The sequence below is a fragment of the Arachis ipaensis genome, chromosome B10 (assembly GCF_000816755.2).
Source record: "Arachis ipaensis cultivar K30076 chromosome B10, Araip1.1, whole genome shotgun sequence".
Taxonomy (NCBI): Eukaryota; Viridiplantae; Streptophyta; class Magnoliopsida; order Fabales; family Fabaceae; genus Arachis; species Arachis ipaensis.
Window position 1 is genome coordinate 67,622,195 of NC_029794.2, and position 18,417 is coordinate 67,640,611.

Consider the following 18,417-nt stretch of genomic DNA (forward strand, 5'->3'; position numbering starts at 1 on the left):
CACCAAATTTTACTTTTTGTCTTTTTTAGATTAGTTGTTGCATTGCATGATAGGGTGCATGTTAGTTAAAATTTGTACATATTTTACCACTTCTTTTTATGTTAGGACTACTTGGTTAGGGTGATGATTTCTTTTCCAAGAAAAAATTGTTCTCGCGCACCCTACCAATTTGAAAAATTTTTTTGTGATGAACTTGCTTGAAGAATTTATTTTGGAACATGGTTTTTGTGCTAAGAACACAAGCATGTGAGTTTTGAGCCAAATTGTGTGGTTACATCATATAACCACTTATTTCCATTCTTGTGTGCATTATTCTCTTTCTATGATTGTAATATTTGATTTGTTTGATTCTATATGTCCATTATTCCATGTATATATGCATTTGTATGATTGAGGCCATCAATCCATTTAGCTCATTAACCCAAATAGCCTACCTTTCACCAACCATTGTTAGCCAATTTTGAGCCTATTTAATCCTTTTTGTTCTTAATTATAGCACATCACTAACCTATAAGCGAAAAATAATAAATGTCCTTAATTTGGATCTTTGATTAGCTTAGGCTAGTGAGGGTGTGTATCATTTGGGTATGGAAAACTTGGGACATTGGTTGAGGTAAAAGTGTAATTTTTATTTTTGTTGAAAATATTGAATGATGAAAAAGAAAAAAAAAATATATATATATATAAAAGAAAAAAAATAATATAAAAAAATATAATAGAAAAAGGAAAAAAAAGAGAAAAAAATTGCAATAAAAAGGGGACAAAAATGCCCCAAGGTAAAGTTCAATAAAAATCCATGCATATGGAATGTGAATTCAAGAGAATGCATGAGTATGTGAAAAAGTGGGAATCATGGGTAGCTAGGTTGTGTATTAGAATTGTATAGGTTGTCATATGTGTTAGGTGAGAGCTTAGGCTAATCAAAGATACAAATTTTAAGCTCACTTGACTATATACATCCCTACTTTGACCCTAGCCCCATTACAACCTATGAATAAGCCCTCATGATGAATGTATGCATGCATTGAATAATTGTTGATTGTTAGATGAAAAATAAATCATGGAAAGCATGATTAGAAGAGAATTGAGTGATCGACCCTATACACTAGAGCGACTAGAGCGGATACACTTCCGGTGAGGGTTCGATGCTCAATTCCTTGTTGCCGGCTTTCATGGGCTTTCTTCTTGCAAGTCTACTTGTACTTTATTTTGATATTCAAATTGGTAGGATTCATGAATCATCATACTACTTAGCCCTACATGTGCATATGTGTTCTTGGGAATTGATTTACTTTTAACTAAGTCGGTAGAATCATTTTGCATTTAGTTGCATTCATATAGATATGTGCATATAGTTTAATTGCATTGAATAAATGTTCATACCCCGTTCCTTGTCCTTCTTTATTCTTAGCATGAGGACACGCTTAGTTTAAGTGTGGGGAGATTTGATAAACCCCAAATTTGTGGTTTATCTTGTGCTTAATTTGGGGGATTTTATCACCTTTTCTCACATTTATTCAATGAAATAGCATAGTTTTGCAATTCTCCCTTGATTTGTGCTTAAATGTGAAAATATGCTTTTTAGGCCTTAACATAGCTAAATTCAATTCACTTTAATTCCATTCAATGCCTTGATATGTTTGTTGGGTGATTTCAGATTCATAAGGCAAGTATTGGATGGAAGAAGTGAGGAGAAAAGCATGCAAAGTGGGAGAACTCATGAAGAAATGAAGGAACCACAAAGCTGTCAAGCCTGACCTCTTCGCACTCAATCGATCATAACTTGAGCTACAGAAGTTCAAATGAGGCAGTTCTTGTTGAGTTGGAAAGCCAACATCCGGGGCTTCAAAATGATATAAAATTTTCCATAGTTGCTTGACGTCTAGGGATGCACACGTGCGCTGTACGCATGCGCACCGATGCTGCACATGGCCCACTAAAGATGAAATTGCTGGTGGCGATTTCTGAAGCACTTTGGGCCCAACCCAACTTATTTCTGATGTTATTTCATGCAGAATTCAAGCTTGGGCAAGGGGGGAGCAATTGTTTGTAGTTTTGGCATCATGTAGGTTAGTTTCTAGAGAGAGAAGCTCCCTCTTCTCTCTAGAATTAGGGTTCTTAGGATATTTCCATCTTAGATCTAGGTCAATTTTCATGTTCTCATCTTGTTTCCTTCATAATTTCTTGTTTCTACTCTTTGATTTCCATGGTTTGTAGTGTTAATTTTCCTTTTATGCTCTCTTTTATGTTCATGGATGCTCTTGTTGGATTTGGTTCACATTTAATGAAATTTGATGTTCAATGTTCTCTTATTGATGATTTGAGTTGTTGATTTACTTTTCTTGCAATTGGTAGTTGGTAGATTTATTATTCTTGCACTTTTACTATGCTTTCTTTATACACCCGCCAAGTGTTTGACAAAATGCTTGGTTGGGCTTTAGAGTAGATTTTGAGCATTCTTGGCTTGGGAAGAGTAATTGGGCAATCTTGAGTCATTAATACCCAATTTAGATTGGTGATCTAGAGTTGTTAGTTAATATCATTTTCAATGACTCTAATCTCTTGCTAATTCAATTAGTGAGTTGATTAATACTTTTGATTTGAGATTAACTAGTCTTGTTTGACTTTCTCTAATGGAAGATAACTTATATCTTCTTCCAACATTGGGGATGACAAAATAAGATAAATTCTTGTTAAGTATTGTTATGATTAATGACTAAGATAGAAAGCCTATGATCTCAAACCTTGCCATGAATGTCTCTCTTTATTAATTGCTTTCTTTAATTTCTCTCTTTACTTTTCTTGTCATTTATTTTATTGCCCGTTTTATCAACCAAACCCCTTTGTTCTTCATAGCCAATAATTGACCACTTCATTGTAATTCCTTGTGAGACGACCCGGAGTCTAAATACTTCGGCTAATTCTTATTTGGGGTTTGTTCTTTATGACAACCAAAATTTTTATTGGGAGGATTGTTTGTTGGTGTAGAACTACACTTGCAACGAGAATTCATTCATTTGTGTGAAATTTTATACCATCACAACAATCTCGCTCATCAGTTTTCAAGCAAGGAATGAAAGATTAAAAGAACTAGCAATAAAAGAACTGAGAAATGAGCAAAATTGATGTAAATGCAAGTAAAGTGAAAATGGGATCAAAACTAGTGAAAATGCTATAAATGCAATAAGGCGCCTTGACTTGGGAGTGAGTGTCCAAGGAATCCTATCATCGCCATAACCACAACTATGGTAATTATGATGAGTCAATCTCGCCTAGTCAACCCCAACCATCGAGGAGTAAGTCAAGCAAGCATAATTGACTTTAATCCATAAATCCTAGTCAACTTACCAAACTAGTTGATAAAAGACTAGCGTCAATGGAAACAAGAGTCAACTAACTACCCAAGAATTACCACTAAATGTCGGACATTATAACTCTAGTATCCTAGAAACTCAAACCACAAGCCAAGGTGTGACAATCTACTTAAATCCTAAGGTTGGCATTTTCACAAACACCTTGTTTGCATAAAAGTAAAGCATGAAAAATTGTAAAGGAAATAGAAAGCTATAACCAACCATGCACAAAATCAACAATAAACATCCAAACAAGCATAAAGAAAGCATGAAATATTAAATTCATTAATCAAAACTTCAAGAACTCAAAATTGCAATTATAAATAAAGTGCTTGAACCAAAGGAAATGAAAATAAAGACAATGTAATTAAAGAGGAAATTAGAGTACTTACAATTAAAGATGCAAAAATCCAAGAGAAAAGCTTCTATAAAATGCTACAATAGAAATGGAAATTAAACCCTAAGAGAGCAATGCTACACTACTCCTACTCCTACCCCTAATTACTCTCTAAAACTATCTAAGTGTGCTCCCCCTTTATATGTGTTGAACCCCCCTTATATAGCACTCCAAATTCAGCCTCAAGCCTTCAAAATTTGGCCCAAAAGCACCCAGAAATTGTCAGGCACGCATTTCATTAATGTAACCACGTGCAGGGACCTGTGCAGATGCACAGACATGTGCGTCTGCACACTCGGATGAAAATTGACCTGTGCGTACGCACACATGGAAATTCTTGCTTGTGAGCGCACACGCATGGCTGTGCGCACGCACACTTCGCTGTGTGTGCTTTTCCTTGTTTTCTTCATGTTTTCTCCCTTGTACATGCTTTCTTCACTTTTGCCTATCCATTCTTGCCTCCAAGGTCTGAAATCACTCACAAACCACATCACGGCATCGAATGACATAAAAGTGGAATTAAATTGCTCTATTAAAGCACAAAATTGCATGTTTTCACATTTAGGTTCACATTAGGGATCAAACACAAAAGTATGCTATTTTGGTGGTTAAGTGTGACTTCATGTGCTAGAATCCATCCAAATTGAGTCAAAATATACCATCAAATATGAACTCATCAATTCCTCCACACTTAAACAGTAGCATGTCCTCAGGCTAAACCAATAAGGAGAATGATCAAAAGGGGTAATCAACTTATTAAATGCAACTACCTATATGCATATAAGTATGCAAATACTATATATCTATCTATTTATCTATCTATAGTATCTATATGAAATTGGTGAAAACAAATAATCAAATTCCCAAGCAAGTATAGACAAGTAGGGCCAAGCAAGGAAATTGTCCAATGCGATCAAAGATCTCAAGTCATCAAAGTGAAGCAACTTGCAAGAATACATGACAAGAAGTATGGAAACATAGAGTTTAGTAATTGAACCCTCACTAGGTGTGTATACACTCTAATCACTCGGTGTTTAGGGTTTCAATCACTCAAGTCTTCTCTAATCATGCTTTCAAGGAATTGCTTTTCATCTAACAATCAACACAAGTGATGCATGAATGCAATTATCATGAGGACTTCATATGGTTGTAATGTGGTTAGGGTTAAGGACGGATAGATATGGCTAAAATGCATGGCGAAAAGTTGAAAAAAGCGTGGTGATAGCTTTTTTCCACGCTTTTTGAGCTACCGCCACGCTTTTGAAAGGGTAGCCTATGAATGCATGGCGGTTGCTCTATCGCCACGCTTTTGGTGACCTATCGCCATGCTTTTTCTTTTGCCACGCATTTTACAAATGGCCACCCGTTAAAGCGTGGCCGTATGTAGGAGATATGGCCACGCTTTTGAAGCGTGGCCATATAGGAGATATGGCCACGCTTTTGAAGCGTGGCAATAGAGAGAGATATGGCCACACTTTCAAAGCATGGCGGTAGAGAGAGATATGGCCACGCTTTTGAAGCGTGGCGATAGCGAGATACGGCCACGCTTAGCCAGAGATACGGTCACGCTTTAAAAACGTGGCAATAGCCTTATAAAATTTAAAAAAAAAAAATTCTGATTTTTACCTTCATCGATACAAAATATAAATTTTTCAGTTCTTTTTTATTACCAAACTTATAAATATAGTATGCAATTTTTATTACAAGACAAATCAAATAATAATTAGTGACATACATAATTTTTGCTATAATTATTTTATACATTAAAAAACTAATACTCAAATACAAAATAAATCTCCAGTTCAAATTCCAAAACTAAAAACTGAAGAAAAATACAAAAACAATACAACTTCTAAGATTGTTGTTGAGGAGTTTGGTGATAGCTTCTAAGATTTCAAATCTGATGCCAGAGTACCCTTGAAGAAGGGTGTTGACCCTCACAAGCATTGCTGCTCTCGTTGCTGATTTTGGCAAGATATGGGATAACTCACTTTCATGGCCAAATATTGCACAATTCAAAATCCTGTTCAAAAATCACCCAGGAGAACTATATTAGCAAAGCAAATGTCTAAATTAATTACTAATACTTATTTTAATATCAAAGGGCTAAATTAATATACAACATTTTTGAAAAGCAAACATAATTCAAAATATTTACTAGAAGAATATGCAGAAGCAAGCAAATACTTTCCATATCGATAAAAATCGAAAAATTAGAATTTTAATAAAACACTTTTCATCAGGAGGGGAAAAACATTATTTTTTTTGTCTTTGACAATTTTGCTATAGAAATAACGAACAAGCAAGGTCTAAGAAAAAAGTACCAGGGGGGACCAGAAAAGAATTGCAATTGAAGCAGCCAAAGGAACTGTTTTGTGAATAGCATTGAATGAAGGAAGACAAAAAAAGGACAAAGAATCTATTCTAGACACCGCAATTTGGAACTTCTTTTGATGGTTGCTACAATATTGAACATTACCCCAGCTTTTAGTCCTGTAGCAGTGGTTCTAGCTCTACTATGATGCACCTGCATTTTGTGCAGAAATTAAATTATCTCCAGTTGATCATTGGCGTGATAAGCATTTTTTATTCTTTTTCTTTCCCAAATAACCCTGGAAGTGTAAATTTCGACTCACCATGGCGGAACATTGAGGAAACAACCAGTCATGAGGACATCCTTCTAGAAGGAAAACATTATCAGGAACTTCTGTCACTTCATAATGGAAGATAATAACTATCCCAAACACAAGATGGAAGTGACAATGATCATGATCCAATTGCTGAACAAAGTGCTGATGACAAACCAAATCATTCTGCAAAATATGTCCATAAAAGTATTACTTTTACTTTTGATAATAGACTTCTATAAGAATCTGCAACTTGCTCAAGAATTATGAATCATTTTTAAATATATTTCATGCCACCAGGCTAAAGCAATTTATAGTTATATCATGCATGATACGTGTTCAGAAACAAACCTGCCCAAGAGTTACAGGAAGGAGTCTTCCGGTGGGAGGTCCAGGCCGGCTGCCGCCTAGAGATGAGAATGCACTGCTATATATCAGTCTCAATCTTCCTTGCAATTTATCAAGGTCAGCCGAGAGATCAACTAGTCCTCCGGCAGCTTCGAGTTCCTTAGCCACAGCATCTGCCTTTCTCAAATCATCCTCATTTGCAGCAAGACCTCTATTCAGCCCAGAAACAGCACTCTGCATAATAATTCCGCAAGTATTAAAAGCCAAATCCTAGAACAAACATAAACTAAACAAAAAGTAGCAGTGAACATGATAATAATTAGAATTCTAGAACCCTAGCACTCTGCATAAAAGAGCTTGTTACCGAATTCAATCTTGTTTAATAAGACAGTAAGACATTGTTAGATGTATTGTTGGATATGTATCATCCTCACCTTTTAGAACTAAGACTTAGCTGTTATAAAAGCATGACACTTTCATGCAACAAAAGAAGCAATTTATGGTGAAATTAGAATCCAAAAAGGAAGAGTCTGCCAAAGTACCAACTAAGGAAGAAAAAATTTATTTAACAAATAATTCTTCAAATTGGCAGTTAAAAAGAATCAACCTCTCCCAGACAAGAGTACAAGACAGTTCTCCAACTTCATGTTAAAGATTAAAAATAAGGCCTTGAAATTCAACTCAAGGAAATAGGTGTATTCAAAAATTAATATAAAGTGGAAATAAGAATTGAAGGAATGAAAAACTTGCTCACATGGCAATATCCATAAGGAGGAGTCCCAGCAATATCTGCACATTCTGAGTACTCCATAGAAACAAAAAACAGGATATGGCACACCTTTACCTAAATTTTAATCATTTGCAAAAGAAAAGGAAAAGATAAGCAAACTAAGGTAATTCATTGAGATTGGTATAAAATAAGACATTAAGCCCCGTTCCACCAAAACAAAGGTAAAGAAACTAAGAGCTTAATAAAAGATTCTAATGCAGACAAAAATATCCCCAAACAAAGAAGTTAAAATAAAATAAAAGAAAAGTACCTTTCCCACAAACCCTCCAATCAAATAAAAGGAACTGAAACTTGAAAATATGGTAGTTGGTGTGAAATAATGTAACTAATGACGCCAACCAGCCTTTGATGATCCCTTGAAAAAAAACGGGGAAAAAAAAAACAGAAGCAGCTCCTACCAGCCCACACCAGCAGCAACAACAGCAGGAGTAAATAATGAGAGCCTTTATTTGATGAGAGGGCATTCAAGTCCCACTCCTAAGAGAAGAACACCACTCCCTTCTACACATTGATTATCACCACAACAAAATAAGAGAGAGCCTCTGAAAGTTTCTGAACCATTAGAAACTGTTTTCAATGGAACTTGAAGTGTGTCAAGATCTTAAAACTGTTTTCTTTGTGCAAGCCTCATCATGCTCCTCTTTTTCACACATCCTCTGCAGCACGGCAAGCCATCTCTGAGCTCCAAATGCCATTCCATTATAAACAAGATTCCGGAAAAGATGATGAACCGAAGTTTTGTCTTCGATCTCTACATGTTCAACCCAAGTCACCTGATAATAACAATAACCTATTAGCAGAGTGACTAATATGCATGTTATTACAATATCAAAGTATATCCAAATTTGAATTTCACCTTAGAGTATCCATTAGGCATGTCCTGAATGAAGCAACCGAAGGAAGGTGATGAGATCGGAACGGCGGAGCAAAGTGATTGTCCTGTGGAAAATCATAGGAAACATCACTCCGATTGTTCACAACAGGTGATTCAGTAGCTAGGGTTCCTGAATTCGACCCCTTCAGAGGTTTATCTGAACTCTTCATCACGCCGCACTGAGACTCAGTTTCGCAAGGCGATTCGCTAGCTCGTTCTTCTCCCTCTGACGCCTTCCCTTGTTGTCCTTGTTCGTTTCCACCTTCGCCGCCTTCTGAATCCTTCTCTTTCGGGAGAAGCTCCGGCGCTCTCTCCGTGACAGACGGTGAGCGCCAAGGGAGTCACCATCAAATCCTCAAATCCTCAAAATGGCACAGCGATGGTGGGGATCTGAGCTCTTCTCCTCAAATCCTCAAAATGGCACAGCGAGGGGAGGTTGCCAAAGTTGAAACTGACGGTGTAAGAGTTGAGAGTGAGAGAGTATGAATGAAGGGTGGGGATCTGTTGGCAAAGTTTTAGGTTAGGATTAAGGGGTTATTGGGTTTGGGGCGGGTTATTAGGTTTTTCTTTTTAAAAACTTTTGGCCACGCTATTAAAGCATGCCAAAAGAGTATCAGGATATGGTCACACTTTAAAAGCATGGCAAAAGAACACCAGGATATGGCCATGCTTTATAAACGTTACTGTAGTGAAACTCTGTTGCTACGCTTTCAAAACGTCCCTATTTTTGTCTATGGCCACGCTTTTGAAGCGTGGCAGAAAAAAATGTGGCCGTATTTCTATTCAACTGCCACCCTTACAAAAGCGTGGCCATTGACCCTTTTCGCCAAGCTTTTGAAGCGTGGCGAAAAAAACGTCGCTGAATCTCTATTCAATCGCCACCCTCACAAAAGCGTGGCCATTGAACACTTTTGACCACGCTTTTAAAGCGTGACAAAAAAAAGCGTGCCCATAGACCTGTTTTCTTGTAGCGATGGTTGAATCCTTGATTAATTTAGGTATCCAACTCAACCCATATCAAAATCAAAATGCAATCCTAACCTTCCATTATTTCTTATTGATTTTCTTTCACTTAGGGGTAACTTTCATCCCCTTTTTATGATGATGATGATTTTTTTTCAAGTGAAATGCATACGGTTCTAGTAGCTCATACATGAGTGTACCCATTTCCCAAAGTTTTTAACGAAATACCCAAGTTGAACATTTTCTTTTACTACCAAAGTTTCCCAAAAGATTCCCCCACACTTAAATGTAACACACTCCTTCAACCTAAGCTAATCAGGGATGCAATCCAAGGTAAATCATGGTTTTCTGCTTAAGGTTGTGATGTGTTAATATCAAGAACAATGGGGTAAATAAGGCTCAAAAGGGGTTAACAATGGTAGATGCAAGGATAAGGCTATATGGGTAAAGTAAGCTTTTATCAAAGATGGCCTCAATCATGCTCAATACAATTCAATACATCAATCAATGGAAATGAAGAATTAAGCAAAACCAAGATTACAATCATAGAAGAGATATATCACACAACGAACAAAGTTAGTGGTTAAAATGTGTAACCACTCAATATAAGCCCAAAACTCACAAGGTATTTGTTCTTTACTCTTCTATGTTCCAAAATAAAATCATTCAAGCAAGTTTGAAAATAGTTTTCTCAATCAATTCAATAGAATGCCCTTGACAAAATTCTTGGAAAATTTTGTTGTTTTTCACCAAAATTATTTCCTATATGTATGTATGATGTGATGGATGCAAAATTTCTCAAAATTTTGCTAGTTCTTTTCCTAATTTTCAAAAAGTAAAAATTAACATGAACAATTAGGATCAAGATAACTAGGCATATGCTATTCACATAATCTAATCACAACTTCTATCTATAAAATATATACCATGCAAAAGATGCAAAATGCAATAGATATAAACTTTGAAGAAAATGCAATGCAACAACCAAAAACACTCCAAATATCTACAAGAAACATAATAAAAAGAAACAGAAACAAAGTGCAAAGCGTTCGAAAAAGAGAATTTACGCCCCCGAAATGACGAATCCTCCCCCACACTTAAGCGTTGGACGGTCTTCTGTGCACGAACACGATCCGGGGGAATGTCTCTAAGTTCCTCCTCCTTCGGTTGGTGGATGCGGGGGTTTGGGTTGTGTGGAAATCGCAACGTCGAACGCATTCTCGGCGGCATTATCCTCTGTGTCCTCCTCCTCTCCCCGGCTGCTTGCCTTCATGTCTCATCCTCGAAAAGAATGAATAATGTACAATTAGAACCCATAGGCAAGTAGTACAAAAAGGTAAAGGAGAGGGTAAACAAGCATCTAATCGACGAATTTTTGCATAGTAGTGTGGAATACACACAACGGCCGGTTAAAGTGGCATCCACATGATGAAAAAGTAGGCATAAGTTCCTCAATTAAATGGCAGAAGATGCAAGCACTAGATGAGCATGAATTAAGGACAAGCAAACTTAGGCAACTACCAACAAAAGTGAATTGAATGTAGGAATTATTGGATATTGAAGTTGTGAAAGTGTAAGAGCAAAATTGATATAAAATAGCACAACTAACAATAACCAATGTAATGATGAAGAGAACTACCTATTCATCCTTAAGAATAATCAAATAATCACATGGGAAGGTGCTTGCTACAAAAAGTGACAAATCATGATAAGAAGCAAGTCAAGTCAACTCAAACAAATGCAAAGCATTAACGAGGAGCAAATACCTTGTGATGTGATTATATTGACTTAAAAACCATAATGAACAAGTAATTCCATTCAATTCACTAAATTCAATATGCACTTGTTAAAAATTGCACCTAATAAGAGACAAAAAGTCAATTTCTAAATCAATTGGGTGCTAGCAACTCAAAGCATTAAACAACAAGTACATTATTGAAAATATAATCATTCAAAGGTGCACAATTCTTGATTAGAATGCCAAACAAGGATATGGTCTAACACATATGGTCGCGACAACACATGCATTAAACAAAAAGTTCATCTAGACATTTAAACAAACACATGGAATGTAGTGCACAGATTCATCAATTCAAGCAAAAAATTCAAACATCAACAACCCATAAATAAAAAATTGAACACTTACAATGCAACAAACAAACAGTAATTAAGAAAACTTAAACTAAATGACCAAAATTAAATAAAGAAACCAAAAATTAAGCAAGCAACTAAACATAACAAAGAATATTAAAACAAGAAAATTAAAAAGATGAAGAATAGAAAAGAGAGGGATAGGCAACAGTGGCACTTATGTTAGCCACTGCGAAGCTCACGGCGGTGGTACTTCGCTGGAGAAGAGAAAAACAAGAGAAAAAAAAGAAAGAAGAAAGAAGAAAGCAGAAAGAAGAAAAGAGAAGCAAGAGAACGGCAGAACAGGGCACTTGTAACGACCCAATTTCTGGTAAGTCATGATCATACTAGAAAATGAGCGCTACCAACTTGTCTTCCTAATTATTATCTATTATTTACTATATGAGCCTGATTCGTTGTTAAAAGCGTAGTTATTTTGCGAGGTACTTTTTTTTTTTAAAACATTTGGATTAATAAACAGAATCATTCATAATCAATTCACCGATAATAATAGATAAAAAAGTTATAAACAACTACACATAAATACATCTCAAGCATTTGTTAACATTCCGTGATCCAGCCTTTATTAGAGTAAAGATCTTTAGTTAGAACACCCCTAGATATAGCTAAATAATATCTATATACATATATATACATACAACATCCCAGGCCCTGACCTGTTCAAGAAGTCCCTAAGCTGGCACCCAGGCTAGCCTAGACTCTATACTCACCTAGTCCCTCTAACCTACTAAAGCGAGGGAAAATACGTTCTAGGTCTTCAAAACTCAAGTTAGGTGGAACGTCATCAAAAGGTAGAACTGTATCTGTTACTCCTCTGCACGATCAGACATTACCATACGGCGTTTCTCTGGTACCTCATCAAGTAGCCACGCAATAGGAGTCTCGTACACATGATTTAGGTTAAAATGCGCATACGAAGGGGTGCAGACGTTGGCTGGCCTCACAGTATATACATATAATCAGAGAACGATATTCACCCTAGACTCCGAAGACTATCTAGAGCAGAATCCTCTTCTTGCGAACAGTCATCAGCAAACTATGGTAAGGTACTCTTACTTCCATCTGAAGGGGGAAGGGAGAGAAAAGGGGTAAGAACTGGGGAGTTCTTAGTAGGGTCGGGGTTTTTAGTTTACGTTCATTTACTTGGGGTTGATTAGCAAACAAATAACATAATACAGCGAAGCAGTAAACAGAAGATAAAGATAGAAAGAGAAAGTAGAGGCAATAGAAAGTAGAACACAAACAAAAGAATACAATAAAACACAGAAATAGTATGCAAGCAGACAAACATAAAGAAATAAACCACACACAGAAAGGAATGCAACAGAGAATGATGCACAGACAAGAATGATGCATGTCTAGTCCTAGTGCAGGTAATGAGCTCATTTGTCGGTTACAAGGCTTAACTCTTTATTCTTATACTCTTCTCTTTATATCTCTTTACTCTGTTCTGGTTTCTCTTTTCTCTGTATCTCTCTACTTTGCTCTAATTTCTCTATTTAACGTATGTATTTAAAGCTTATGTAAATTTCGGTATGAATAGTTAGTCTGTCCCAAGTATAGGTTCATTAAGTCTATACTGAAACAGTTTAACTTTTCATATAATACCTAACCCTAGTCGTGACTCAAGTACTAACTAAGTTGCCCTAGTTCATTCACTAGTCTGTGTCTGTTTTTCTGTCGTTAAAACTTTACATACTTTTTCTTCGATTTTTATCTCTTCTTTAACTTTTTATCTTTCCTTTATCTTTGCCTCACTAATATGTTCTTACCACTCCCTAAGTTTTTTATGAAGGTAATTATGAGATTCTGCGCTTAAAGTTGTCTTTCTAAAGCTTTTACAGAAAATTGCCTTTTCTGTATTATTTTATTATTTTTATTAAAATATTATTTTTAATTAAATATTATTATTTAATATTTTATTATTATTTATTATTTTATCATTAAATTTTCGAAAATTACCCCTTTTTAACTTTTAACCTTTAAAATTCACTTTTTACCACCCGTAACTTTTAATATTTCTACTTTTATCACCCTAACTTTCAGTAATTATAAAATAACCCCTCAAACACCAAAATATTTACTTCCTTGCCCTTTTCAAGATCTAAAAGGTGTTCTTCATTGTTCTTCACCACACTCAAAGTGTTCTTCATGTTCTTCGTAAATTCTTCAGATTCTTTCTCTGTTTTTACCCGTTTTCAGTCTTTTCAGCAACCGATTTTTACCAAAATTCAAAATAAAATTGCATCCACTAAAACCCCATCTTTTCTACATGATTTTAACACAAATTGAACCCCAATTTAAGGTCTAGGGTTCGTTTTTCCAGCTGTTCCAAGAACATGAACTTTAAAGCTTGAATTTCATCCAAGAACTTTCTCTCCTTTTTCTCTTGGTGATTTTCGGCCACAATGAGCAAATGAGGCAGCCTTGGGGGTTTTGGGGGTATAAGGTGAGTTGTGATTGGTTGGCTTGGAGGTGGATTAAAATAATATTAAAATATCTCAAGTGTATAACTACTAAAACTAGATGTATCGGAACACTTGCAAAAACATCTCTAAAAATTATTTTCTGAGCTACTAGCATAAATGACACTAGTAACATATTTATTATGAGAATAAAACATGAATAATGAGGCCTTAGCATTGCTAAAGTCACCAGAGAGTGCTGGTGCTAAGCTGCACCAGTAAACTGTAAATCCGGTTAAACCGATTTTCTGTTTTTAAATAAAACAGACCAGGTAACCTTATAATATCATTCAAGAATTTTCTAATACTAATATAATGATAATATTATACTATTATCTCTTTCCTCTCATAAATCGAGTTCGGTTCGTCAAACAGAGACTATTTACGAAAATCAGAATCAAAACTGCCAACCGATACGGTTCAAAAACTAGGTTCTTCGCGATTGCATTATCGAGCTTGCCTCAAAGGAGGTTCTAGCTTAAGGATGACATAATGATAATGAGGATTGAGATGCTTGATGATATAGCAGAGGTGTTCCCTTTACTGATCTTCCAGAGAAATTCGTACTTTCAGAAAAGATCTCATGTACTCGAAAATCAGGGTTGTTACAGCACTCTTTCTCATTATTGCCCAGAATTCGACCTGTGCGGACGCACAGGGTAGTGTGCATATGAACACCAGGGAAAAGAGAGGGCATGCGAGCACACAGCAGCGTGCAAGCGCTACGACCAGAAGATGTACCGCAGCCTGTGCGGATGCACAAAGTGTGTGCGGTCGCACAAAAGGAGGAAAAGGGGTTTGGTTCACACGCACAACCTGTGCGTGCGCTGCAACCGGAGGGGTCGCTACAAGTTGTGCGGGCACACAAAGCTATGCGCTCGCAAAAGAGTTTTTTTTTTTGAAAAGGAGAAAATGACCATGTGTGCGTACGCACAGGGAGGTGTGCGTACGCACAGAATGAAAATATGGTGGTGTGCGCGTGCATGGAAAGTGCGAGCGCTGCGAACAGAGTGTGCTACAATGCGTGTGCGGGCACAGACTGCTGTGCGTCCGTACAGGTAGCGAAAAATAGGGGAAGTGTACGTACGCACGAGGCTGTGCGCACGCACAGAACTCTATTCCTGCAACATTTTTAAAGCCTCTAAGGCACCAACTATGATATCAATCAAAGTTTTTTCAAGCCCAAAACACATCATTCATCAAAAACACATGATCAAACATGAAATGCAATTAATTTAAACCTAGAATGCAATCAAACTAAACTAATTAAAGAGACAAAATTCAATAAACAAAAGCTAAAGAGAGAAGAGATGAAAGGATATTACCATAGTGGGGTGTCTCCCACCTAGCACTTTGGTTTATAGTCCTCAAGTTGGACTTTTTGAGTGAAGCTTGTGTCATGGTGGCTTATGCTTCCACTCATCCTTGAGTTGCCACCCATGTTTGCTCTTCAAGAATCCTCCGGGATCCCAAACAAAGGACATTAAGCTCCTAAGCAACCTCAAGCAAGAAATTGGGATCCAAAATTGATAGTGGTAGACATGTATGCCTGGATCCCACACTTTGATTTCTCCATCATCCTCTTGTTGACTTTCACTTGTACCTTTGGATGAACAACCTCTTGGACCACCTTTTAAGCACCCACTTGAACGTTGTACTCCTCCAAATTGGACCTCACACCACTTTTGCTTTAAAATCCTTTGGCAACCAACACCCAATCTTTCACCATTTAATACTCCAAGAAGCACCTTGAGTTGATAATCCATTTCCAATAGAGCAAATTGATATGGGCCAATGGAAGAAATTGTTACGCATTCAACTTGTCCTTCGGTTGGAGTCACTAATAAACCACAATTTTGTGGTTTATCTTGTGCTTATTTTAGGGAATTTTATCACCCTTTCCCACATTTATTCAATGAAATAGCATGGTTTTGTAATTCTCCCTTCTATTATGCTTAAGTGTAAAAAGATACTTTTTAGGCCCTTAAATTGGTGATTTTAACTCACTTTAATTCCATTTGATGCCTTGATGTATTTGTTGAGTGATTTCAGGTTCATAAGGCAAGTATTAGATGGAATAAATGAGGAGAAAAGCATACAAAGTGGAGAATGCATGAGGAAACAAGGATTGGGAATGCATCGATGGGTGCACAAGCGTACAAGGCGCGTGAGCACAGAAGTGACTTCACATAAAGACGCGCACGCGTACATGACGCGTACGTGCGGATGAAGAAATAGCCAATCGACGCGCACGCGCACATGGCGCATACGCTCCGATACTCGCACGTGACTCACTTAAAGGCAAAACGCTGGGGGCGATTTCTGAGTTGCCCAGGCCCAAATCTAACTTGTTTCTGAGTGTATTTCATGCAGAATTGAAGTCTAAGCAGAGGGGGAGCAATTAGTTAGTCAACATGAACCTTTAGTTAGTTTTCTAGAGAGAGAAGCTCCCTCTTCTCTCTAGAATTAGGTTAGGATTAGGTTAAATTGTCTTGGATCTTGAATTAATTACTTGATTTCATCTTGTTTCTTTTACAATTTCTCATTTCTACATCTTGATTTTCTTAGTTGTAATGTTAATTTCTCATTTTGCTTTCTTGTATGTTGATGAGCATTGCTGGAACTAATCTCCTTTTAATGCAATTTCATGTTTCTATGTTTCTTTTATGTTGATCTTGCTTGCTATTATTGATTTCTCGGTTATGACAGTTATGGGTTTCCTTAATTTTAGCATTTTGTGATGTTTACTTTTATTGCACATTAGGTGTTTGATATAATGCTTCCTATAGTTTTTGAGTAGTTCTCTTGACCCTTGGCTAGGCTAAGGGGATTGAGTGATCTTGAGTCCTTGGGCTTCGTTGAATTGGTAATTCCAGAACCCTTGGGGATCAATTTGATAACCATTGACTCTACCCTACTACTAAGTTGATTAGTAGCTAGGTTGGGACTTGTGGATTGATGTTGATCAAGCCAATTGACATACTCCAAGCCTAGGAGTAGACATTACGTACTTAAGGCTTTAGTGAGTAGACCTAATGCGGTCGGTTCCTCATAATTATCAATATGTGAGTTGTTGACAAGGATAGTGATCTAAATTACCTAAGTCTTAGCCAAGAGTACTTTATCTTGCTTTCTTTAATTACTTGCTTGATTTACCTTTTCTTGTTTCTCTTGTAAATCAAAACCCCTTTGTCCCTTTTATAGCCAATAATTGACCACTTCATTGCAATTCCTTGTGAGATGACCCGGAGTCTAAATACTTCAGTTAATTCTTATTGGGGTTTGTACTTGTGACAAAACCAAATTTAATTTGATCTGAGGATTTACTATTGGTTTGGACTATACTAACAACAGAATTATTTTGTGAAATTCCGAACCGGTATAAACCCTTGCATCAGTCACTCTCTTGGACTCTTGTATGAATGCTTCCACTTCTTGGGTGTTCACCTCTTCCTCACCACTCTTTTCTAGCTCTTCCCCAACTTGAACGTTGGACTCCTCCAAATTGGACCTCACACCACTTATGCTTTGAAATCCTTTGGCAACCAACACCCAATCTTTCACCATTTAATACTCCAAGAAGCATCTTCAGTTGATAATCCGTTTCCAATAGAGCAAATTGATATGGGCCAATGAAGCTCATGGAGGAAATTGTTACCCATTCAACTTGTCCTTCGGTTGGAGTCACTCTCTTGGACTCTGGTCTGAATGCTTCCACTTCTTGGGTGTTCACCTCTTCCTCACCACTCTTTTCTAGCTCTTCCCCTTCTCTCTCAAACTCCAAGGGGAAAGCTTCCTCAAGATCATTGAGGGGGTTGACCAAGGTGGACAAAAAATCATTGATGATGCATGATGGGATTATTTTTGTGGAAGAAACGAATTTCTCCAAAACACCCAAGCTTAACCGGCAAGTGCACCGGGTCGCATCAAGTAAAAATAACTCACGGGAGTGAGGTCGATCCCACAGGGATTGAAGGATTGAGCAATTTTAGTTTAGTGGTTGATTTAGTCAAGCGAATCAAGATTTGGTTGAGAGATTTGTGATTTGCAGAATTTAAATTGCATAGAAAGTAAAGGGAATGGGTAATTGGCATGAAATTAAAGAGAACAGGAATTAAAGTGCTGAATCTTAAAGAACAAGAAATTAAATGGCAGAAACCTAGAACGCAAGAAATGTAAATTGCAAAATCTTAAAGTGCAAGAAATGTAAATGGCTTGAATTGTAAAGGGAATGGGGAGTTGGATCTGCAGAAATTAAACAAGGAAATGTAAAATTGCAACAAATAGAGAAATAGAAGAAGATTTGGATTGAATCAGATCTAAAACAGAAATGTAAATGAGCATGAAAAGCAGTAAACAGAGGATGTAAAATTGGAATTCAGATCTCAGGACCCAAGAGACTAGAAAACCAAGTCTAGATCTCAATGCCTTCCTAGATCCAACAAGAAC